The 22,489-nt window shown below is 41.3% G+C and overlaps 2 long non-coding RNA genes across 4 annotated transcripts; one reads left to right on the top strand and one right to left on the bottom strand.

Annotated features, from left to right (window-relative positions):
* Positions 1-5,159: 5,159 nt before the first annotated feature.
* Positions 5,160-6,930, bottom strand: LOC132680092 (uncharacterized). 2 transcript variants are annotated; one of them, XR_009610505.3, is made up of 2 exons: positions 6,753-6,930; positions 5,160-5,415 (listed from the first exon to the last, which is right to left on the bottom strand). It is a non-coding gene; the product is annotated as an uncharacterized LOC132680092 (long non-coding RNA). The 2 variants fall into 2 exon arrangements; XR_009610504.3 differs by lacking the exon at positions 6,753-6,930 and adding an exon at positions 5,676-6,092.
* On the top strand, positions 6,220-22,267 carry LOC132680091 (uncharacterized). Of its 2 annotated transcripts, XR_013552409.2 has the most exons (6): positions 6,220-6,356; positions 8,429-8,566; positions 11,987-12,076; positions 12,731-12,884; positions 20,681-20,802; positions 22,173-22,267. It is a non-coding gene; the product is annotated as an uncharacterized LOC132680091 (long non-coding RNA). The 2 variants fall into 2 exon arrangements; XR_013552403.2 differs by lacking the exons at positions 20,681-20,802; positions 22,173-22,267 and adding an exon at positions 13,802-14,031.
* Positions 22,268-22,489: the final 222 nt, after the last annotated feature.

The raw sequence follows: 22,489 nt of genomic DNA, 5'->3' as shown, positions 1-22,489 counted from the left end.
CCGGGTAACCAGTCTCCCGTGATGTTTGCTATTCCCAAGCTGTCTTTTATCATTTTGCCAAATAAATCTGTAACTCCAGCAACTCTCAGTTCCACGTGGTGTGGCCTAGAGGCAGATGGAAAGGCGTGGTATTATGGTTTTGTTCTGTGACTTGGCGTTCCCATTACTTCTGCGAGATTTATCATGTGTGCGCAGATAATTAAGGTTTCTTCGTCATCACCACTACAGAGCATACCTCTGTATTCCTGAATTCCACGTTCTCACGCCGAGTGGCATTTAGGTTGTTTACATTTGTGTGTGTGATTAAAAATGGCGTTGCTATGACCATGGCTGTCTACATCTCCTGGGGCAGAGGTTTCTCCAGCTCAGGGCTTCCCCATCGTGGCCACCATAGAAATGGGCATTACTGGTGTGAGTCAGTGGGAAGCAAATAAATCCACCTGTGATGGTCTCAAGAATAGAAACCTTCTCCAAGAGTGGACGAGATCAATGTCTTGGTGTACTTGACTTCTACTTCTGGATGAGGGGTTGAGAACCTGCGCTCTTAGCGTGGAGATGCTCGTTTGTCGGGTACATGACTCTTCAGCTCTGCTACGGTATTCAAAATGATTGTCCAAAGTCTCTTTGCAAATCTCAGGACTTCCATTACACTTGACCCAACTAGTTACATCATGAAAACACACACAAGATGGGATGTTTCTGTGACTTTGAAGAGGCCGGAAGGGACAGATATGATGATTCCCTAGCTCCAACCCAACGCACCACCCGTCTAGGTAACGCTGAGCCCCACATGTCCACCAGACAAGGCCCCAGTCTTCCATATTTCGGCCACGGCTTCATCCATCCCTCATGTTTCCGTAGTTCCTTTCTCTGCCTGGCAAATGCCTCTTCGTCCTTCGAGGTCCAGTTTAAAAGTGTAGGCTCTCCCTTCTCCATCCTCCCCCCGAAGACTGGTTATGCATTTGCGGGCCCTGGAAGCGCTGTCTTCACTCCATTTTCCTAACGGTGCACAGAGTCCTGTGTGACCCTTCCCTCCTTCCTGCCAGGCTCAGGGCCAGCATAAGGGCGGGAGGAGGGTAGGACACTGAAGCAGCCAGAACCCCTTAGAAAGCCAGAGTCTGTTTGTACTTAGACTAGAAGAGCATGGAAACTAAAATTCCAGACTTACAAGTGAGTACAATCATTCACCATAGCTCACATGTCCAGGTGAAAAGAAAGCCCTCCAGGTGACTCACTCCCTCCAGCCAGAGGAAATGGCAGATGCTGTGCCCAGATCCAAATATCTTAGAAGTTTCTAAGTGTGATATTTTAGTAGCAAAAGCAGCTAAACCAGAGCATGACCCAAAGTATGTGCTCAACAGATACTCACTAAATGAATGAACAAACTAATCCGTATTTGTGTCTAAGGGCCAATGGTTGGCAGTCCTGAGACAGGAGGTAATGGAAGGACGGAACCTCCTGAACAGCCTACCTGCAAATGTGAGCAACCTGTGTGCCACCCCCCCTTCCCATTGTCACAAAGCAGCCGTGCCCTTGACATGTGAGGAAACCAGAAGGGCTCTAGCCCTGGTCAAAGGCTGTTCCAGAGCTGCTCAGCGACGTTGCAGAGACTCCAGATGCCGGGGGGGGTGGGGGGTGGGGAGAGAACATGGACATACAGGGGGTTCATTTGTGCAGGGACAGATGGGGAATGACGGAAGAGTGACGGCAGGTGAGCAGACCTGGCCAGGTCTGTGTGACGTTCCCATCACAGGCACATTACATAGTTTGGCTTCTGCAGAGAGAATCCTGCTCACATACACGAAGCTGTCGGATGTCCCTTAACATTTCCACGTGGTCACATGTCTTGGATGTCATCCTATTCTCTGAACACGGCCAAGTTCTTTACACACCTGTTACTTGCATGGTTAATAAACAAGCATGGACAGAAGACATATTATTGACTAGGTTAGGTTCAGAATACACTAGAAACATAAAACATGCTTCCTAACTTTAAGGTATTTGAAATTATGGTGTTGGGGGTGGATATATGTGACCATAAGAAGTCACTGCAGAATGGTGTAAATGTGTGTTAGGTGTAACTGTGTAGGTGACAGTTAGTGCACTAAAGAGTTCAGACAATGAGAGATGAGCTGGAGGGATGGGAAAGAGTATGAAGTGCGGGGGAAAATGTAAACTTCAGTTTTAGAAAAAGCTGAGATCGTCTCCTTCCTCCACCTATTATACACTATGTGACATTAGTAAGTTCCTAGATATTTATAAGTCTCGGTGGCAGTAGAGTCAAATAGTAATCACAATAACTCTTCTGCAACATTTTAAATGAAAATAAAAGAGGAGATGCATACACAGTGCCTGTTACCTACAAGTTTAGGTTCAAACACCTTCCGTCACTGACCCACTGGCTTTTTCTGGATTTGTAAGTCTTGGCTGCATTTGCATTGCTGCTGTGCTTTCCCGGCTCTCCTCATCTGAGCATCCTACTGGAGTCTGGGTTCTCCTGGATGTAGATACTGGGACAGGACATGAGAGGTTTTAGGAGGAGTAACACCTGTGGGAAATAAAAGAAGGAAGCAGGATTGGGCAGGAGAGTCTTCAGATCATGGCACAGACCTGTCAGAAGGCTCTCCTAGCACAGTGGATCTTCGAGCAAATTTTTCTCTTGTAGAAATTGAGTAGAAATGGCTGGGACCTTGACCTCCTGCCTTGCCCAGCTGTTGGATGTGGGCGTCTCTGAGAAGAACATGCCCGTGGCTACCACTACCTTCCTCAGGCTGTGGACTTCCCTGAGAACATGTTGACCTCATTGGAAAGGCAAGGCAGTCCCTGAAAGTGTAAATAGCTCAAGGCTGTCACTTGACCATAGTCTGTGAGGCTGGGAGAAGATTAGGAGTCCTGCCTGATATACTTCCATGCCTGCTCCTCGAATTTCAGAACAGGTAGAATCTCTCCAAAAGTACTGTATGGGACTTTCAATCTTCCAAAGTATATGGCTTATTACTTGGGACCAAATGAGATGTTGAAGAAAATGGGATTAATTATCTACTCATTAATTTTACATCACCCATAATTCTCTTAATATTGTCCCATGATGTAGACATCAGTAGTTCTCATCTATGGCTCCACATTACCCTCACCTTGACAGGTTTTAGAAAACACCAATGCCCTTGTTCTACCTGGACAAATTAAATCATGCCTGTGCAGATGAAAGCAAGACCCAGCCATTTATAATATTTAATAGCCCCATAAGTGAGTCTAATGTGTAGCCTGGTAGAAGGTCCATGACATCTACTAATGACTTATATGGAGCTACTTTTTAAAGTAGGGAAAGAAGAGCTTCTAGAATAGAAGGAGGGTGTTTGGCCATGACATCCTCTCCTTCTTCCTCACCAGCATCATGACAATGGCTCAAGGACAGTTAATGCTCCTTGTGGTCCAGGCACCATGCTAAGCCCTTTCCATATAGTAGCTCAAAGGGCTTAGGGAAGTTAACAGATAGGTCACCATGTCTCAAGGCTCATCTACCACTGACCTTACTGTTACCATCTTTGATGATGTGGACTGGAGTCAACAGCCCCTAACAGTTGGTCAGAGAATCATCCGAGGTCACTCGTGTTAGATTTACCTAGAGGTCTTTTTAACAATTTTGGTCCTCAAGCCCCATGACAAGCCTCCTGAATCCCATTGTCAGAGGTTGAACCTGGAATTTCCATGTCAGCAGTCTTACTGAGTAACCTTTGTAGTCATTGAAATTTCAGAACCAGTCTGCTATACCTATAGCTCTCCTGTCATGTCTGCCTTTTCACATGTCTGTCCTTGTCCCCACCTCACTTCTGCTTCTCACCTCCCAGGTAACTTTCAGTTGAATGGACAGAAAGAGGGGCACATAGCAATTTAGGGGAAACCTGTGTACTCTGAACACTTAAAGTTGTCAAAATAAGTGATAACATTTTTAATGTGATCACTCTTCTCTTCTTTAGTAATAACCAGGAGGATTGAAAGATCGGAGTTCAACCCTTAGCTTAATGATTGACATTCTTCAGGTGAAATCTTCATGTATTCACTCCACCAGCCTTCTCTGACAGCCTACCACAAAAATAAAGGTATCATGGGCGAGAATAAGACTCAGCACTTGACCTCCAGGAAAGCTCATATCGTACAAGGAAAGATAGACACGTTTTCTACAGATTGACTCAATGCACTGTCCTAATTGAAGTCAGACTAACCTTCCATGAGCACAGAGATTTGGGAGCACTGACCTGGCACAGGAGGGCCAAAAACACTTCTTCCTTCCAGAGGAGAAGCATGAGAGCTGGCTCTCATGGAGATGGTTGCCTGGTGGAGAAGGTATGGGAAGGCAGAGACTGTGCAAAATGTGTAGCATAGCAAAGCACGGGATGTTCTGGAAAGGGTGAGAAGTGTAAGTTAGCTGCTTTTGTGGGTGGACAGACAGGAGATGAGGCTAAAAGAAAGGATGGGCCAGACTGAAATATTTATAGTAACAAAAGAATTCAAGATTTCAGGGGCATGGTCATGTTTGAGCCAATGGAAGGAAACACAGGTCAGTTTTGAAAATGGTGAGTTCCGGTTGCATGTGGTTGGTCTGACAGTCATTTGAAAATTTTTCTTTGAAACTGAAGAGAAAGGTTTGGGTCAGTAATAGAGACCTCAACACAGTTTTGAAGCCACAGGAATGGATAAGATCACACCCGAAGAGTGTACGTGGAAACCCTACCAGATAGCTTGGATCGTTCGTAATTAGTATAACGTAGCAATTCAGAAAAATGACATTTTGATTTTCTTATTCCACCGAGTAGACAGCTCCCTTTTTTTCTTTTAAATTAATGTACTGTAAAAGTGCTTAGCATAGATTTTTCTCAACCATCCCGACTCACACTAATGGGACCAGACGTAGTGTAAATTTCACCAGTGGGGTGCGAGGCTGATTTAGAATCTGTGTTCCTGCCTGGTGACTGTCAGAGAAGGGCGGCCGACACTGCCAGCTGGGTGACTGTTTTGTAATTTAGATACGATAAATCCAAAGGCAAGTAATCTCCCTTCAGAACCTTGAATTGCCTCCTTAGCAGAATAATTTTCCATCTAGTTGGAGTTACATTTAAGCTACAGAACTGGATGAGAGCTTGGAAACGACACTCAGAGGACTCGATTGTGCTCTTGTTTTAAGTAGAATTTGGTTTCCATTCACAGAAAATGTCGTGGCAAATTTCTCTGAAAGTTTCAGCCCATGATTTTGCGTACTCAAAGGAGTGTGCGGTCTGGTGTGGTTTTCCGTAAGGCAGTAGACGTTGCGGGGATTGAGGCAGGATCTCCCCTCCAGCTTTGGGTGTGGTGAGGACGGACAGAGGCAGGAGCCTGTTCAGTTTAGACGACACTTGAGTAGGGCTTATAATCCACGAGCTGGAAGTAGCAAGACAATAATTCTAGCGGATTCTTACATAATGTGCCCCGCGTGCCAGGCACCGTTCAAGCCCTCTGCACAGAGAAGCTCACCGCGTGGCCCCCAACCTGTGAGCTGGACCCCAGGGTGAAGGAGACTCAGAGGGTGACTGGCCTGCTCTTGGCCAGGTGGCCTGTAAGTGTTGGAGTCGGGAATCTAACCCGGGCCGTGGGGCCCCAGGGTCCACACTCTGAACCCTGTGCTCTGCTCGAACACCTACCGTGTGCCAGGCACCGTTGCAGATGCCAGCAAGATCACAGTGACGAAGACCAGCTATGTCCTCCAGGATCACCGTCCCTGGAACTTATCAACCCAGGGCGAGATGTGGGAATATGGTTTAAAATAATACTTAGGGGTAGAAGAATGTCGCATACAATTTATGACTAAGAGGCTTCAACTGGCTAACATATTCTTTTGGGGGGGGGGGAATTAGCCAGTAGCTGAATCTGATAAACTGAGTTAATTAAAATTTCCTATTCAGGCATACGCTAGCCAAAACCTGTTGTCTTTGAATCCTCCTTTACTCTATAAATTTAATGCTGAGCGCCCAGCGCCAAGACCAAAGTAATTCCCTGGTTCAATTACAACTTAAGAGCAAGAACTTTCATAATCTGTTAGCTATCTGCTACTTGGGGATAATGACCAGCTGAACTGATGAACTTCCAGAATGATGTGTTGCTATGGCAACATGCTGCCCGGTGAGTGGCAAAGGGCATTTCATCGTTACCTCACTGAAAATGCTTGCAAAGGTAACAAATGCAAACGCAAGAGGTTTCCCTTTGCTCTACAGCGACTCTGGGTCAATGAGACAAACACTCAAAATATCTGTCGGATACAGCAGCAAGGAACCAAATGGGAACACACATAATGCCTACACAGACCCTACACGATTTGAAATAAGGTAATCGAGCATTCTGTGTTAGCAGTCTTGGTGTCTACAATGAATCTCCATGCCTTGCCAAACATGACCACTGTTGGGGGGGGCTGTGTCTTTCATACGCAGGTATAATTTCCTCACAACATCCAGTGCACAAAAAGCATAAATGTGCCCTTGAACTATACCAAAAGTTAAGAGGAAAAATGAAAAGAAGAAAAAGTTAAAAAAAAAAAAAGTTGATCTCTCATACATTGGTGGTGGGAATCTAAAATGATACAGCCACTGTGGATAATAATTTGGCACTCTCTAGCACAACTAAACCTACATTGGCCATATCGCCCGGCTATTTCACTCCTGGGCATGTATCCCAAAGAAATGAAGTCCTATTTCCATATAATACATGCACATGATTGTTCTTACCAGTTTCATCGGAAATAGTCCAAAGCTGAAAAGCAATAATAAACGTCCCTCCGTAGGTGAATGATTGAGCACACCATGGTACCGCCATACCAGGGAATATCATTCAGCAACATGAAGGAATCAACTACTAAGGCAGACAACGGCTTGGATGGATGTCCAGGGCATTACACGCACTGAAAAAGCCAATCTCCAAAGGTTCTATGCCATATGATTCCATGTCTATAACGTTCTCAAAATCGCAACATCATAAAGAGGGAAACTAGATTACTGGTTACCATCAGTTAGGGACGGTGGTAGAGAGGAAGGCGACACAAAGGAGATCTTTATGGTGACAAAATGAGTCTGTATCTTGACTACGGTCGCAGTTACACAAAATTTCACAAAGGATGATAATTATATGGAACTAGGCACGCACACTGTAGCAATGTCACTGTTCTGGTGTCTACCTTGTACCATAATCGTGTAACATGTAACCATTGGAGGGAAACTCGATGAAGGGTACTTGAGACCCCCCTATATCCTCTTTCCAACTTTCTGTAAACCTATAATTATTTCAATGAAAAGAAGTTCTAAAATAAAAGCAAGCAGGCCTTACTCTCATGTCGGAAGGTTAGTCAGGATCATTTTATTTCCCTCGCTGTATTTCAGAACAAGTGAGACAGAAGCTACGTGTCCAAAGAAAAGTAGCAACCAAAGAAAAGTTGTGACCTCTCGTTAAAATAAACTCTACAAAGCAAACAAACAAAAATCAGAAGGACTCCTCTCTAATGATCGTGTTGCTTTGTGGCAACGCATCAGCTTCTGAAACAATCAGATAATGATCGATCGCATACTCTCTCACAGGACATTGGTCACTTTCTTGTGGGCACGTAGTCAACAGGTGATGCGAGGTGATGAGTCAGGAGCTGGTTTCAGGTCCAGGGCTGCATTCCCTGTCTGGATGACTGTGAGCCATTAGTTAACCTTTGGGGCCCTGGGTTGTCTTACCTGCAATAGAAGGTCTAGTGCGGCGATTTCCAAACTTTTTTAGAGAGGGAAGATTTTTTTTTTTTAATGTTTATCTATTTTTGAGAGAGAGAGAGGCAGAGAGAGACAGAGAGACAGAGAGAGCGTGAGTGGGGGAGAGGCAGAGAGAGAGGGAGACACAGAATCAGAAGCAGGCTCCAGGCTCTGAGCCATCAGCACAGAGCCCGACGCGGGGCTCAAACTCATGAACGGTAAGATCGTGACCTGAGCTGGAGTTGGAGCCACCCTAGAGATGGAATCTTGTATTCAAAGAAATTTTAAGACACTTTTCAATGTGTGAAATGCACTCGAATGAAGCTTGCCTTGCTGTGAATCACTCCACTGTTTGGTTGTGAGTACCAGGTTCTCTGGGGCAGCAAGAGGGCACCTCTGTACCTCTCCAAGGTCTAGCCCTCTGTTGACCAAAGATGTAGCCACTGGCCACAAGGCTATAGGGCACTGTAAATGTGGCTGGTTCGACCTGAGATGCTCTGTACGTACAACGTGCCTCGGATTTCAAACAGTATGAAAGAAAGGAATGCAAACTGTGTCATTTATCATCCTTTTATAATCGCTATACGTGTAAATCCTAATTTTTCCGTAAGTTGGGTTAAATAACGTTTATAATTAAGGTTAATGTCACCTTTTTTTCTTCTTTACTTTTCTAAAAGTGGCCACTCGACCACTCAAAACTACTTGTGAGGCTTGTATTCCCACTGGGCGGTGTTGGTCTAGAGAAACTCAACTGCCACCTCCAGACATCAGCGCTCCGAGTTTTGGTGGGGAGTTTAATCATTGTCACGACACAGGTACCGTGAGCAAGGTGCCTTGTTCCCATGAAGCACAATAAGAACTCGTCCTGGCAGCTGTATTTACTACCACACTCTGCTGCAAGAATATCATGTCATTTACACCCAATACTTTTTTCTTTTTATTTTTTATTTCCTGCTGAAAACACTTTTTTCTTTCCGGTCACTCTTCCCATAGTGTAACTCATTTTCTGTAGGACCTGCGTGCATTTTCCTGTGGGCTGGAGGTCAGGGGAGCTGGTTTCGGTGTTTCACACATGGCTGCTGTGGCTGGAATTCTTTGGGGGGATTTCTTCACTTCCCTGTCAAGTTATACTCCATTTTCGTGATAAGCCCCACGCAAATATTTCTTCTCCAGCGGTCCCTTTCAGAATTGACTTGATTACGGTTTCGGGTGAGGAGGTACAAGCTGTGCCTCAGTAAGCCAGTCTTATTTGTGGCCTTTGCCTGTTCCTTTGATCATTTTCCTGATGGTTCAGATTATCGAGGTGGAAATGACTCTCTCTGCTATCACGGTAACCTAATGGCCCTCCGCATTTTGTACCCACCTTCCGACTGAGTCCTGCTCTCCTGGGACTTCATTAGTCACCAGCAAAAATCAGTGTGATGAATTGTTTATACCCACAATCTGATGATTTTTGCCCAGGAGGGTTCACTTATCACAAGTAAGCATGCAGGGAAGTCCTTTAGTGGCTCTAGAGATAATGTCCTGTATCTTTGGGCAATCATCTCTTCCTCTGATTTCTAGAAATATTACTTGACTTATTTTTTGTTTGTTTACTTTCATGCCCTTGTCCATATTCTTTGTCTTAAAAAATAGGCATTATACTTTATAAAAACCATTAGAGATGTCTTAATTTATTGACTGATGATAAACATAGAAGTACAGATTATTGTGCTGGATATGACATTTTTTTTTTTAAATCACGTTTTTACGAGAGTTTGGCGGTTTCTTTCAAAATTAATCATGCTCTTACCACATGACCCAGCATTGAGCTTCTTGGTAGTTGCCAGAGTTGAAAAGTTATGTCCACACAAAAATCCTGGTCACAGATGTTTATAAAAATGTATTCACAATCGGGGCGCCTGGGTGGTTCAGTCAGTTAAGCTTCTGACTTCAGCTCAAGTCATGATCTCACGGTTCACGGGTTCGAGCCCCCCGTCGGGCTTTGTGCTGACGGCTCAGAGCCTGGAGCCTGTTTCGGATTCTGTGCCTCCCTCTTGCTCTGCCCCTCCCCTGCTCATGTTCTGTGCCTCCCTGACTCTCACAAATAAAGGTAAAAAAAAAATTTTAAAGGTATTCATAATCGCCAAAACTTGGAAGCAACTAAAACGTCCCTCAGGAAGTGAATGGACAAACGAACTGTAGTGCATGCAGACAATGGAATGTTACTCAGTGCTAAAAAGAAATTAGCTATCAGGCTGTGAAAAGACACAAAGGAACCTTAAATACATATTACTCCGTGAGATAAGCCACTCTGACAAGGCTACATATTGTATGATTCCAGCTATATGACATTTTGGAAAAGGCAAAATGACGGAGAGAGGAAAAAGATCAGTGGTTGTCAGAGCTTTGGGGAGTGGAGATGAGTAAACAGAACACAGGATTTTCGGGGCAGTGAAGCTGTTCTGTGTGGTGCTGTACCGATGGGCACCTGTCATCACACGTTTGTTCAAACCCAGAGAGCGCACAACACCAAGAGTGAACCTTAGGGTACACCATGGACTCAGAGTGATTTTGAGATGTCAGTGCAACTTCATGAATCACAGATGCACAGCGCTGGTGGCGATACTGATGGGGGAGGCTTGTGAACGTGTCGGGGCAGGACACATACGGGAAATCTCTGTACTTTTGTCCCGTTTTGCCATGAACCAAAGACTGCTCCAGAAAAATAGTCTTTAAAGAATAACATTTGAAACAAACAAAAAGATAGGTGAGTATTCATAGATACATAAGTGAGGAGCCTTATCCATTTCACTGAGACCCGTTTTAATAATGTATTATGTTCTATGTTTAATAATCATGAAATTTTTACATTCACGTTTTTGCCTCTTCACCCCGTGTTCTTGGGAGGAAACTGTGAATTACGAGATTGGGTGTAATGTGGTTTTATATTAAAAATAATCATGTTAGGGGGCGCCTGGGTGGCTCAGTAGGTCAAGCATCTGACTTCCGCTTAGGTCATGATCTCACTCTCCTTGAGATCTAGCCCTGCGTCGGATTCTGTGTCTCCCTCTCTCTGTCCCTCCCCTGCTTGTGCACTTTATGTCTCTCTCTCTCTCTCAAATATAAATCAAAACATTTAAAAAATAAAAAAACAGGCATGTAACTTAGTGAATGATTATGAATCGAATATCCTTACTTCTTTACTTTTCATTATAGGTTTGTTAAGTAACTGTGTATCCCTAAACACTGTAGTTTTTTGTTGTTTTGTTTTGTTTTGTGTTTGTTTGTTTGTTTGTTTTAGTATTTCTTGTTGTTGTTTTTTAAATAGTTTTACCAGGTTATAACAGCCATTGCAATAAATTACATATATTTAACTTGGACCACTTGATATGTTTAGATACAGTCACATACTATGAAACCACCAATACCAATCATAACACTGAACATGTTTATTGGCCTACAAGTTTTCTTGTTTGAAATCCTCAAAGATAATTATTTCTTCCAGCTTTTTCTACCATTACTCATCCCTTCGCCTCTGGGCCCAGGCAACCACCATTCAGCTTTCTGACATTTCAGTTTGCATTTTATGTAAATGGAATCACACAATTTGCGACTCTCTTTTTTGACTTCTTTTACTCAAAACTTATTTTGATATCCATCTATATTGTTTGCATTACTAATGGTCCATTCTTTTGTCTGCCGAATGACATCGGATTGTATGGATCTACCATAATCTACCCATTCACCTGCTGGGAGACTTGTAGGTTGTTCACATTTTTGCCCCGTGACCGGTACGCCCGCTGTGAACGTTTGCGTGGAAGTTTTTTTGTGAACGTAGGTTTTCATTTATTTGGGGTAAGTGCCTAGATGTGTAGCATCTGTGTCACGTGGTACAAATATCTTTGAATGTTCACAAACTGCCATACTGTTTTCCCTTGGGAAGCGACTTCCCAAGTCGTCAAGCGACTGCTTGACGTTCAAAACGTCCCATTGGGAGGGCATGAGAATTCTGATTGCCGTTCATCTTCGCCAACAATGATACCATCAGTGCTTTACTGAGAAGCATGTTGGTTTCCATACAGTTGGTGATTTTCCACATTTCTGTGATCGATTTCGTATTTAATTCCCTGTACTCAGAGCACACTTTGTGTATTTTGAAATGTTTTATTTATTGATATTACTTTTCTTCCTTTGTTCTTTCTTTCTTTCTCTTTCTTTCTTTCTTTCTCTCTTTCTTTCCTTCTTTCACCTAGATTCTAGTCTATCCTGGGAAAGATTTCATATGTATGTGACAAGAATGTGATTCAGCAGTTGTAGGACTGAGGACTTTATAACGCAGTCAGGTAAACATGGGGGACACCACTTTTCAAGTCTAGCAATGTTCTTATTGATATTTTGTAATGTATTTCTAGAACAGCGTTCTATTAGTTGTTGAGAGGGCAGTGTGAAAATATCCAACTATAGTTGTAAATGTGTCTGTCTCTGTAGTTCTGTAAGTTTTTGCTCATGAATTCTGAAGTTCTGTTACCAGTTGCACACATGTTTAGTGTTACTATGTCTTATTAATGGAACATTCTCTCAATCCATGGTAAATGGATTTCTTGCCTTGAAATGCACTTTGGTATTAATTAAACCACTTCATCAATTTTTGGATTAATGTTAGCTTGTTTTATCTTTTTCCATCATTTTGTTTAACATAGTTGTGCCTTTATGTTGAAAGTGCAAAGGGGTTTTTGTTTGTTTGGTTTTTTGTTTTTTATAAACAGCTTGTATTTGGGTCTTGCTTTTTTTAATCCAACCTAGCAATTTGTGCCTTTTTAATTGATGTATTTACACCATTCCTTGTAATCTGATTACTGACCCAATTGTCTTTAACCCATTGTATTACACTTTGTTTTCTATTTGTTACACCTAGTTTTTGCTCCCTGTTTTCTTTTTGTCTGTCTTATTTTGGATTAAGCATTTTAATTTTTTAATGTTTATTTATTTGTTTACAGGGATCTGCAGAGAGAGAGGGAGAGAGAAAATCCCAGTCAGTCTCCACGTTGTCAGTGCTGAGCCCCACATGGGGCTCAACCTCACAAACCCTGAGATCTTGACCTGAGCCAAAAATCAAGAGTCGGACGCTTAACCAACCAAGCCACCCCATAAGTGAGTATTTTTTAAAATGATATTTACAGCTGTTGGCTATGTGGTCAGACGAGCCTGTAGAATGTGTAACTCTGTCCTTTACTAACTAGCCTTACTCACCCACTACTTTCTGTGAGTTTGGTTACATGCTCATTACGTGCTGCATTCCCTCAGCCTCTACATCATCTTGTTTCCCACCTCACACTGTGAACGTTGAATAACATGGTATAAGGGGCTGTATAAGCTCTGTGACCAATGGCGGTTTCTTAATGACTTGGTTTTGCAGCCCCAGAACAGGTTGACTGGACCTGTACACAACTCCCTCACCAAGGTTCAGGCATGTGGTCACAGGTGTGTGTCAGAGGAAAAGAGGGAAACTAGCCAGTCTCAAAAAGAAGACACAAGATCAAGTGGCCAAGAAGACACAAGATCAAGTGGTCAAGAATAGCCGTGGTGCGAATGCTCTAAGAGTATCATGAGTTGCTCCATGGATGGGAAACAAGCTCTGGTAGAGAGCCCTCAGTGTTCCCACCTCCCTTCATCAGGAAGAAAATCAGGATCCCAGAACTTGAATGTTTATGTCTGTAAGATAGGATGCTATTTTCTCCCTAAGAAATTATTGAAGTCTTCCAACAGACAGCTCGTTGCCTCTCTTCAGTTTTAAAAAAGGGAAACCGTGAGGTCATGGGAGTGGGAGGATCTTATAGTTTTTAAATCATTTTAGATGTGTATTAATTAGCTTATATTTCAGTGGATAAATATGTCTTTAATTATATTACATGCTGATTTATAAAATGAGCTATTATATTTGTTAATTTGGTTATTAACTATTGAATTATACACACTAATAACTCCTGAACAGCATAGTGCCTTATATTTTTCAGATACTTACATATATATTTATTCTTCTGTTTTCTCACCTTAATTTATAAAATGAGATAAACAGGTCAGATTTTAGGGTCAATCTCTTATTGTTGTGGAATCTGAATCAGAGAGCATGAGCAACTTGTCCAAGGAATCATCGTCAGTTGGGTCAAAGAGAAAATCACACCACACAATGTTAAACAGGCAAGTAGACTTTATTTAAGGCTATTGCAAAAGGAGAAAGAGTCAGGAACTGAAAGTGGACTCAATTCTGCTGAACAAAGGTGATAAAGTTTTTTAACTGCTGGTGTGAACTAGTAGAAAAGTACCAGAAGACTTTATGGGTTTGTTGATCAATGGAATGTGTCCGACACTTTGAGTCATTCCTGACTTTGCAATGCTGTTCTCTGTTGATGAAGACATCTGTATTCGCTGGTAGGTAGGTACCCATCGAAAGTAGGTTCCCACCCTCCCACAGAGTCTGGGAGATAAGGACCCTAACTTCCTTGAAGATTACATTTCAAAGGGATGTCTCCCAGGCTTTTGAGAAAGACAATCCTGTGTTGTAAAAGTGACAAAAACTTTAAAAAGGTTTATATCTCAAAGGGGCAGAGAAATTATTTCCATTTTTCAAAACATTGAAAGTTTTCTTTTTTTTTATTAAAAAAATTGTTTGAATGTTTATTTGTTTTTGAGAGAGAGAGAGAGAAAAAGAGAGAGAGAGAGAGACAAAGACAGAGCATGAGCGGCGGAGGGGCAGAGAGGGAGACACAGAATCCAGAGCAGGCTCCAGGCTCTGAGCGGTCAGCACAGAGCCCGACGCAGGGCTTGAACCCACGAGCCATGAGATCATGACTTGAGCCAAAGTCTGACGCTTAACCTGAACCAGCCAGGCTGCCCCAAATTGAACGTTTTCTAAGTAAATGCTCTAAGCAAAGGGAGGTCAGGGGCATAGGTCAGGAAGAAGCCAGTCTAAATCATGGCCAAGGTGAGGGGAATTTTAAGGCCTCTGAGTCCGTTGTAAAGCACAGACTAGAATTCTGAGTTCTTCCTGTCACTTCCTGTCCTGAGCTGCCTTCAGCTCAGGGGAACATGAACTTCCCAAGGCTCAGGCTTGTTTTTTCCCAGGTTCCCTTCAGCCTCTAGCTTGGTTCTCCGTGCAAGATGGGTACAATGAATACTTGTGGAATGAACAAATGACGCCCCTCGCCCCGATTCTTCCCTTCACTGTTATTTTACTGAGTACCCGGAAAGAACATCCAAATCCCTAGGAGAGCCTGAAACTCCCTCCGGTATCAAAAAGTGTGGCAATCTCAGACAGTAGCGAACCAACTGGAAACCTTTGGACCTTAGGCACTATTTTTATTTTCATTTTATTAACCAGCTGGGGAGACAAGAAAAGTAGGAAATGGGAAGAACCTTAATCTGTACAAAAATGGAGTAGCCATGAAATTGACATCTTCCTTTATAAATCTGGTTTGGGGGGGGGGATGGTACCATTAAACAAATGACTACCTCTGCCTTTGTGTAGGCTGGCATTAGGACACCATTAATCCCATCAGCCACTGGTAGTGTCATTTAGACCACAAAATTAATACCTCGTTAAGAAAATTAGTATGGAAATTAGGTAACTGCAGAGCAATTATTGCTTGAAAGGGCGAAGTTTCAAGAGGTGGAGTGAAGAGGTTGGCACTTTTATTAATTAAATATTCTCTGAAGACAGCATCAGCCTGATGGGAGAAGCACACGATGTTTCCGTGTTTCGAGAGAAATTGCGGGATCCCTTGCAAGGTCCTTCATCACCCCAGCAACACATCATTAGTCATTCAGTGTGAAGCACGTAAAGATCCAGAAGGGTATTTTGGCATGCACCATGTTACAAAACACACCTTCTGCCTTCAAAATGAATTTCATGTTTTCCAAACTTCCATGTCGAGCTTTTGTTTGCATTGGCTCTGATTCAGCCTCTAAAGACTGTGGCCTTCCTTTCGTTAATTCACTCATCACATATTTACTGAACTTGCTATGTGCCACGCAGTGAGCCCGGTCCTGGATGTCTGGTGATGGAGGAGGCAGATCTGACCCTGCTTTCATGGGGCTGAAAGTTTAAGGTGAAATTATAGCATAAACAAAAGCTCCTCAATATATATTGAGGACTTGGGCTAAAGGGACTTGGCACTAACTGAGAGTTCGCTTTACCTTAAAACGTATTTACATTAAAGTCAGATTCTGGAGTAGACTCAAAACCAACCTACTGGCCCAACATTCGTCTCCAACTTGTTTTTAAAGCTATAGTTGAGTAAGGACTTGAGTTTTCCCCACTTGAGTTTTCAATAAGAAGAGGATTATTAGTAAAATAATGGCACATTCACATAGTGGATTATTTTGATGATGTTAAATGATGATTATGAAGACATACTCATAGCATTAATTGGGGAAAACAAGACAGCATTATATGTATGCCATCATTATAATGATTTAAAAATAGGATAACGGTCAAAATTAGATACATTACTAGTTATGATTATGTTACTACATTATTACAGGGACACTGAGTGAGAAGGGCTTGTGTTAGAAGGAACATGAGTAACTACCCAAAGTCTTGGGAGTTAGGCTATGTGCTTAAGGAGTCACTTAAAATGCAATAGGGAGTAGAATATCGCAATGCACTAGCCCACCTAGTAAATTACGAAACAATCATTATGTTCGTGTTTGTCCTATAATAATCAAGGACAGATCTAGACTTGGGGCTGAACTTATAATTTATAAACTTGTGCAATTTACTCTTTTAAAAGAAGTAGATTTTATTTGTCTAGAGCAGTGAAGCTGAGTACAGAGAGTCCCCGGGTGGCATTTTCCCATACAAAAGCACAACCTCTCTCACTCTCAATGCCCACCCCCCACCCAGAAGTGGTACATTTGTTATAACCCATGGATCTACAATGACACGTCATTCAAAGTTCATAGTATACATTAGGGGTCCCTCTTGGTGTTCTACATTCTGTGGGTTTGGACAACTATACAATGGCCTGTACTATTTATGTTATTACACAGAATCATTTCCCTGCCCTGAAACTCTTCTGTGCTCTGCCTGTTCATCTAGCCCTCCCCTCATGCCTGGCAACCACTAATCTTTTGTTAAATTTTTTTGTAATGTTTATGTATTTGAGAGAGAGAGAGAGAGAGAGAGAGAGAGAGAGGAGAGAAAGCACATGCACAAGCAGGGGAAGGGGCAGAGAGAGAGAGAGAGAGAGAGAATCCCAAGCAGGCTCTGTGATGTCAGCACAGAGCCTGACGCGGGGCTTGAACTCACAAACTGTGAGATCATGATCTGAGACCAAATAAAGAGTCCAGATGCATAACCGACTGAGCCACCCAGGCATCCATCCACTAACCTTTTTAATGTCTCTATAGTTTTACCTTTTCTATGCTTTTTAATTAATTTTATTATTCAAGTATAGTTGAATGCAATATATATAACAATGTATAATAACATATATATGTAATATGTAACAATATATAACAGTATAACAATAATATAACATACAGTGTTATACTAGCTTCGGGTATACAATATAATGATTTAATCATTCTATACATTTCCTGGAGCTCATTGAGATAAGTGTGCTCTTAATCCCCCTTTATGTATTTTGCCCCTCCCCCCCACCTCCCCTCTGGCAACCACCATTTTGTTCTTTGTATTGAAGAGTCTGGTTTTTGGTCTCTTTTTCTCCTTTGTTTATTTGTTTTGTTTCTTAAATTCCCCCTTTAAGTGAAATCATATGGTAGTTGTCTTTCTCTGACTGATATTTCGTTTAACATTATTCCTACTAGGTCCATCCATGCTGCAAATGACAATACAGTTTTGCATTTTCAAGGATGTCATATAGTTGGAATCCTCCGTAAGCAGCCTTCTCAGAGTGCTTTCTTTCACCGAGTCATATGCATTTAAGTTTCCTTTATGTCTTTTCATGGCTTGGTGGCTCATTTCCTTTTGTGCTGGATAACATTCCATTGTGTGGGCATACCACAATTTATCTGTTCACCTACTAAAGGACATCTCGTTTGCTTCCTAGGTGTGGAAATTAGGAATAAATCTGCTTAAACATTTGTGGGCAGGTTTTTGTGTGGGCATACATTTGCAGTTCGTTCGGGGAAATACTAAGGAATGTGATTGCTGGATCACAGGTACGAGGATGTTTAGGCTTGTAAGAAATCGCCAAACCACGAAAGACATTGCCATGTGACTGTACCATTTTGTATTCCCAAGCGCAATGAATGAGTGTTCCTGTGGCACTACGTCCTTGCCAGAATTTGGTGCTGTTAGTGTTTTGGATTTTGACCATTCTAATAAATCTGTAGTAGTAGCTCCTTATGATAATTTGCAATTCCCTAATGACATGTGATCGATCATGTAATACGCTTCTTTGCCATCTGTTCGTCTCCTTGGGCGAAGTGTCTTTCATTCAGGTTTTTTCCCCATTTTTAAACATTGGATTGTTTGTTTTCTCATTGTTGAGATGTAAGAGTTCTTCATACATTTTAGATAAAAGTCCTCTGTCAGCTGTCTTTTGCAAATATTTTTCTCTTTTCCTCATCTTTATTGATGTATCACTGACAAATAAAATCATATATATTTAATGTGTACAACTGGATATGTTTCCATATGTATACTCTGTGGATAATTGCCACAACCAGCAAAGGAGTTCGTTCATATATTCTTATCTCCATCAAACAGGGTTCCATCATATGATTTCTCTACTTCAGAGATCCTTAAATCAGTAACTGCCCACCAGGGAGCTGAGGTCCATGATCAATAATTAATTTAATAAGTTCTGGCCTCTCCAGAAAGATTTTGTGTTTACGGTACAGGAAATTTCACACGATGACCGTGATTATGACTCAGATGATTGAAACCCTTAGGGGAACCCTCATGAGCTCTGGCTTCTGGAGTATGGAGACGGGTGAATGCCGTGGATGGTAACTACATCGTAACAAAAACAAGAGCGTCAATTAATTATAATTACTAGATTTCAGGAAGTGTTCTTGGATTGGTTGTTTCAAGTGCCCTCTCTTCTTTCGGCTGCTTGTATCTTAGCATTTTTTCCCCAAAAGACATCATGGTAAACTTTACATCAGACTCAATCATTTTGAAAACGTATCTTTCAGGAAAACTGGAGTGTTATAACCACCTATTAATATTTTAACTAAAAATTATTTGGTTAACATTACTGGTATTACATACAAGCTAAGAAAATTTATAATTAAAAGCAAATTAGAAAGTGAAAAACTATCATTTGCATTTTATTATTTTAATTTATTTTTAAATTCAAATGTAATCAGCATAGAGTATTATATTAGTTTTCAGGGTGTACAATATAATGATTCAACAATTCAATGATTCAAACGCTATTCAATGAATTTTAGACTAAGTATATAATAGATAAATAATTAGCAATTTTTAGTGTGTTAAAAGCAAGTCCTTGCTTAAAATATTATTTATTAACATGCTTTACACATAACAGCATGTAATATGAATTACTGGGTATGTTTAGCAAGATATACAGGTATTCTTGAGTTGCTATATGTTTGTTGGTTGGTTATATGCCCTTATTTAAAATTGCCTACCTGTTTTACTTGTTGTTGCAAAGACTGGAACACCTAGATTACTGCTCAAAATTAAATATTTTAAATAAATTATTAATTTTTTAACGGTTTGAAAAAATAAATGAATAAAATAAAATAAAATTGCCTACTTGTAATTATAGTTAAACCATTTATCATGCATTAGAGTCATTCATTAATATTCTAATGTCTTCACTGCCTTTTATTGCGGCAAGCCCAATACATCGTATACACTACAGGCAATGTTTATCTTCTTTTTAAAAATGTTAACTTATTTATTTTGACAGAGAGAGAGAGAGAGAGAGAGAGAGGGAGGGAGAGAATGCCAGGCAGGCTCTATGCTCAGCACGGAGCCCAACTTGGGGCATCATCTCGCAACCACGAGATCATGACCCGAGCGGATATCAAGATCCAGACGGTTAAATGACTGATCCACCCAGGCGCCCCAATGTTTTTCTTCTCGAGATCCTCTACCCCAACATTTTCCCCATATCATACCTCTTTATACCTCCATGTACTGGAGAGGTCTTTCACACAGCTAAACTATCACCTTCATTCAAAAGCCAGCTGAGACCTTCCGTTTTCCTGGGACCCTTTCCTATACTCTCTCCTCTGAGCTCCCCTCACCTCCTGCAGCAGCTACAGGCTGGGCTTCTCGCTTCACACTTAGCCCTTGCCATGCTGTACCGTGTAGGAATATTCGTGAATGTGTTCTTACTCCGTCACCAGGCAGCAGGTTCTTTTGTATTCTTCTTTGTGTCTTCAACAGGTGCGATGGGGCCTCAGACATACGAATGGTCAAACGAGAAACATGAGTTAGGCAAACTGATAGATTCAGAGATGTAACCGAATTGCTTTGCACCACTTAATGGAAAACATCGTGACATCTCACATGCTTTGTCAGACAATGAACCTTTTTGCACATTTACGATTTTCACATTGGCCCATTTAGCACTTTTTGTATAAAATATTTACAAACACGCCTGAAGCGGCATAATACGTAGCAATTTTCAGTTATGTTGGGGCATAAATCAGAATAGCCATATGCATCCCATCTTTAAAAAAAACTTTGTTCTCATTTAATTCATAAATATTTAAGCCTCACAACAGCTCTGTGGGTTGGGTATTACTGTTCCAGTTACAGAAGAGGAAACTGAAGAACATAAATTCTCCAATTGGATGTGCAAACTTAATCACTTGTGAATAACTTGGGATATGTTCCTCTGCCATAGTGTTGATCTACGGTCTTGAGGCTTTGGATATTAGTTCTAGTAAAACAATGTCAGCAACATCGCTCTTAACTAATTGGAAATGTGTCTTTTGCACAGTATTTGGGAAGCACTGTGAAGTTCGCAAGCATTACTCCTTCGACATGTCTGCAACTTCCAGATCCAGTGCTCTGGTTCTGTTCCCATGGCAATCACCATAGAGGGAAGAGTACAACTCGGTGGTAATAATAATCACATTTATTCAATAGGTTCACAGGGGGAAAGTGTATCATCACCGTCTCAACGAAACGAAATTGAAGAGTTTTTTTCAATTTTTTTTTTCCCTTGGATGTCTTTGACATTTAAGCTTGCTTTATTTTTTTTTTAATATACGAAATCTTTAAGTATAGTTAAGATAAAATTACATTAGTGAGAAAGTAACATTAAAACAGAAAATCAATTTCTACATGAAGCCAAAAAAAATTTTTTTTTAAATATTTAAGTACAAAGAAGTTCAAGGAGGAATATAAACAAAAGATGAAGTGAATAGATAAGGATAGAATATATTTAGGGGATGATAAGTTTTTTTTTATTTTTCTTTTTTAAATTTAAAAAAAAATTATTTTTTTTTTTTCATTTAAATACAAGTTAGCTAACATATAGTGTAATAATGATTTAAGGAATAGAATTTAGTGATTCATCACTTACGTATAACACCCAGTGTTCATCCCAACAAGTGCCCTCCTTAATGCCCATCCCCCATCTAGCCCATCCCCCCCACCCACCTCCCCTCTAACAACCCTCAGTTTGTTCTCTGTATTTAAGCACCTCCTATGGTTCGTCCTTCTCCCTGTTTTTATATTATTTTTGCTTCCCTCACCTTATGTTCATCTGTTTTGTATCTTAAATTCCACATATGAGTGAAATCATATATTTGTCTTTCTCTGACTGACTTATTCTGCTTAGCATAATACCCTCTAGTTCCATCCACACTGCAAATGGCAAGATTTCATTCTTTTTGATCACCATTGCATATATAAACCACATCTTCTTTATCCATTCATCAGTCGATGGACATCTGGGCTCTCTCCATAATTTGGCTACTGTTGATAGTGCTGCTATAAACATGGGGGAGCATGTGCCCCTTTGAAACAGCACATGCTGTATCCTTTGGATAAACACCTAGTAGTGTCATTGTTGGTTGGTAGGGTAGCTCTATTTTTAATTTTTCATGAACCTTCATACTGTTTTCCATAGTGGCTGCCCCAGTTTGCATTCCGACTGGCAGTGAAGCTTGCTTTAAAATAAAAATTTTTATTGTGTTTACACTGGTTGATTTAACTGGTGCCCAAGTTCTTTCCCATGCGGATGGGCTAATTTGCTTTCCCCCTTGGGTGTAGACATTGGCATTTCATCCAGACACAGTATGGTAGATAGTCCTGGTCCATGAAGGGGGGTGTGGACATATAACCTTAATAAAGATGTGTGACCATAGATCATAAGAGCCATAAAGAAGCTTAACACTTAAACTGACTTTGGGAATTTTTCCTAAGAAAATGACTCAATTGAATCAAATGACCCTTTGCATGAAAGTACATATTATTTCATCTAGGACATGAAATAAATGAAGATACCTACAGTATCCAAAAGGATGGAAATGTTTAGCAAATTATGTAACCAAATGTAATGACTGGAAACACGAAGAGAAAGATGGAGTTTGTGCATAAACATTTGAAATATGTGTGTGGTTTTTTTTTAATGTTTATTTAGTTTTGAGAGAGAGAGTACAAGCAGGGGAGGGGGAGGGAGAGAGGGACTGAGTATCTGAAGTGGGGTCTGTGCTGATGGCAGAGAGCCTGATGCAGGGCTTGAACTCACGAACCATGAGATCATGACCTGAGCCGAAGTCGGATGCTTAACCGACGGAGC

This window comes from Panthera onca, chromosome A1 (genome assembly GCF_046562875.1).
Source record: "Panthera onca isolate mPanOnc1 chromosome A1, mPanOnc1 haplotype 2, whole genome shotgun sequence".
NCBI lineage: Eukaryota > Metazoa > Chordata > Mammalia > Carnivora > Felidae > Panthera > Panthera onca.
Note: the sequence above shows the minus strand (reverse complement) of the source record. Positions and strands in the feature narration are given on the sequence as shown.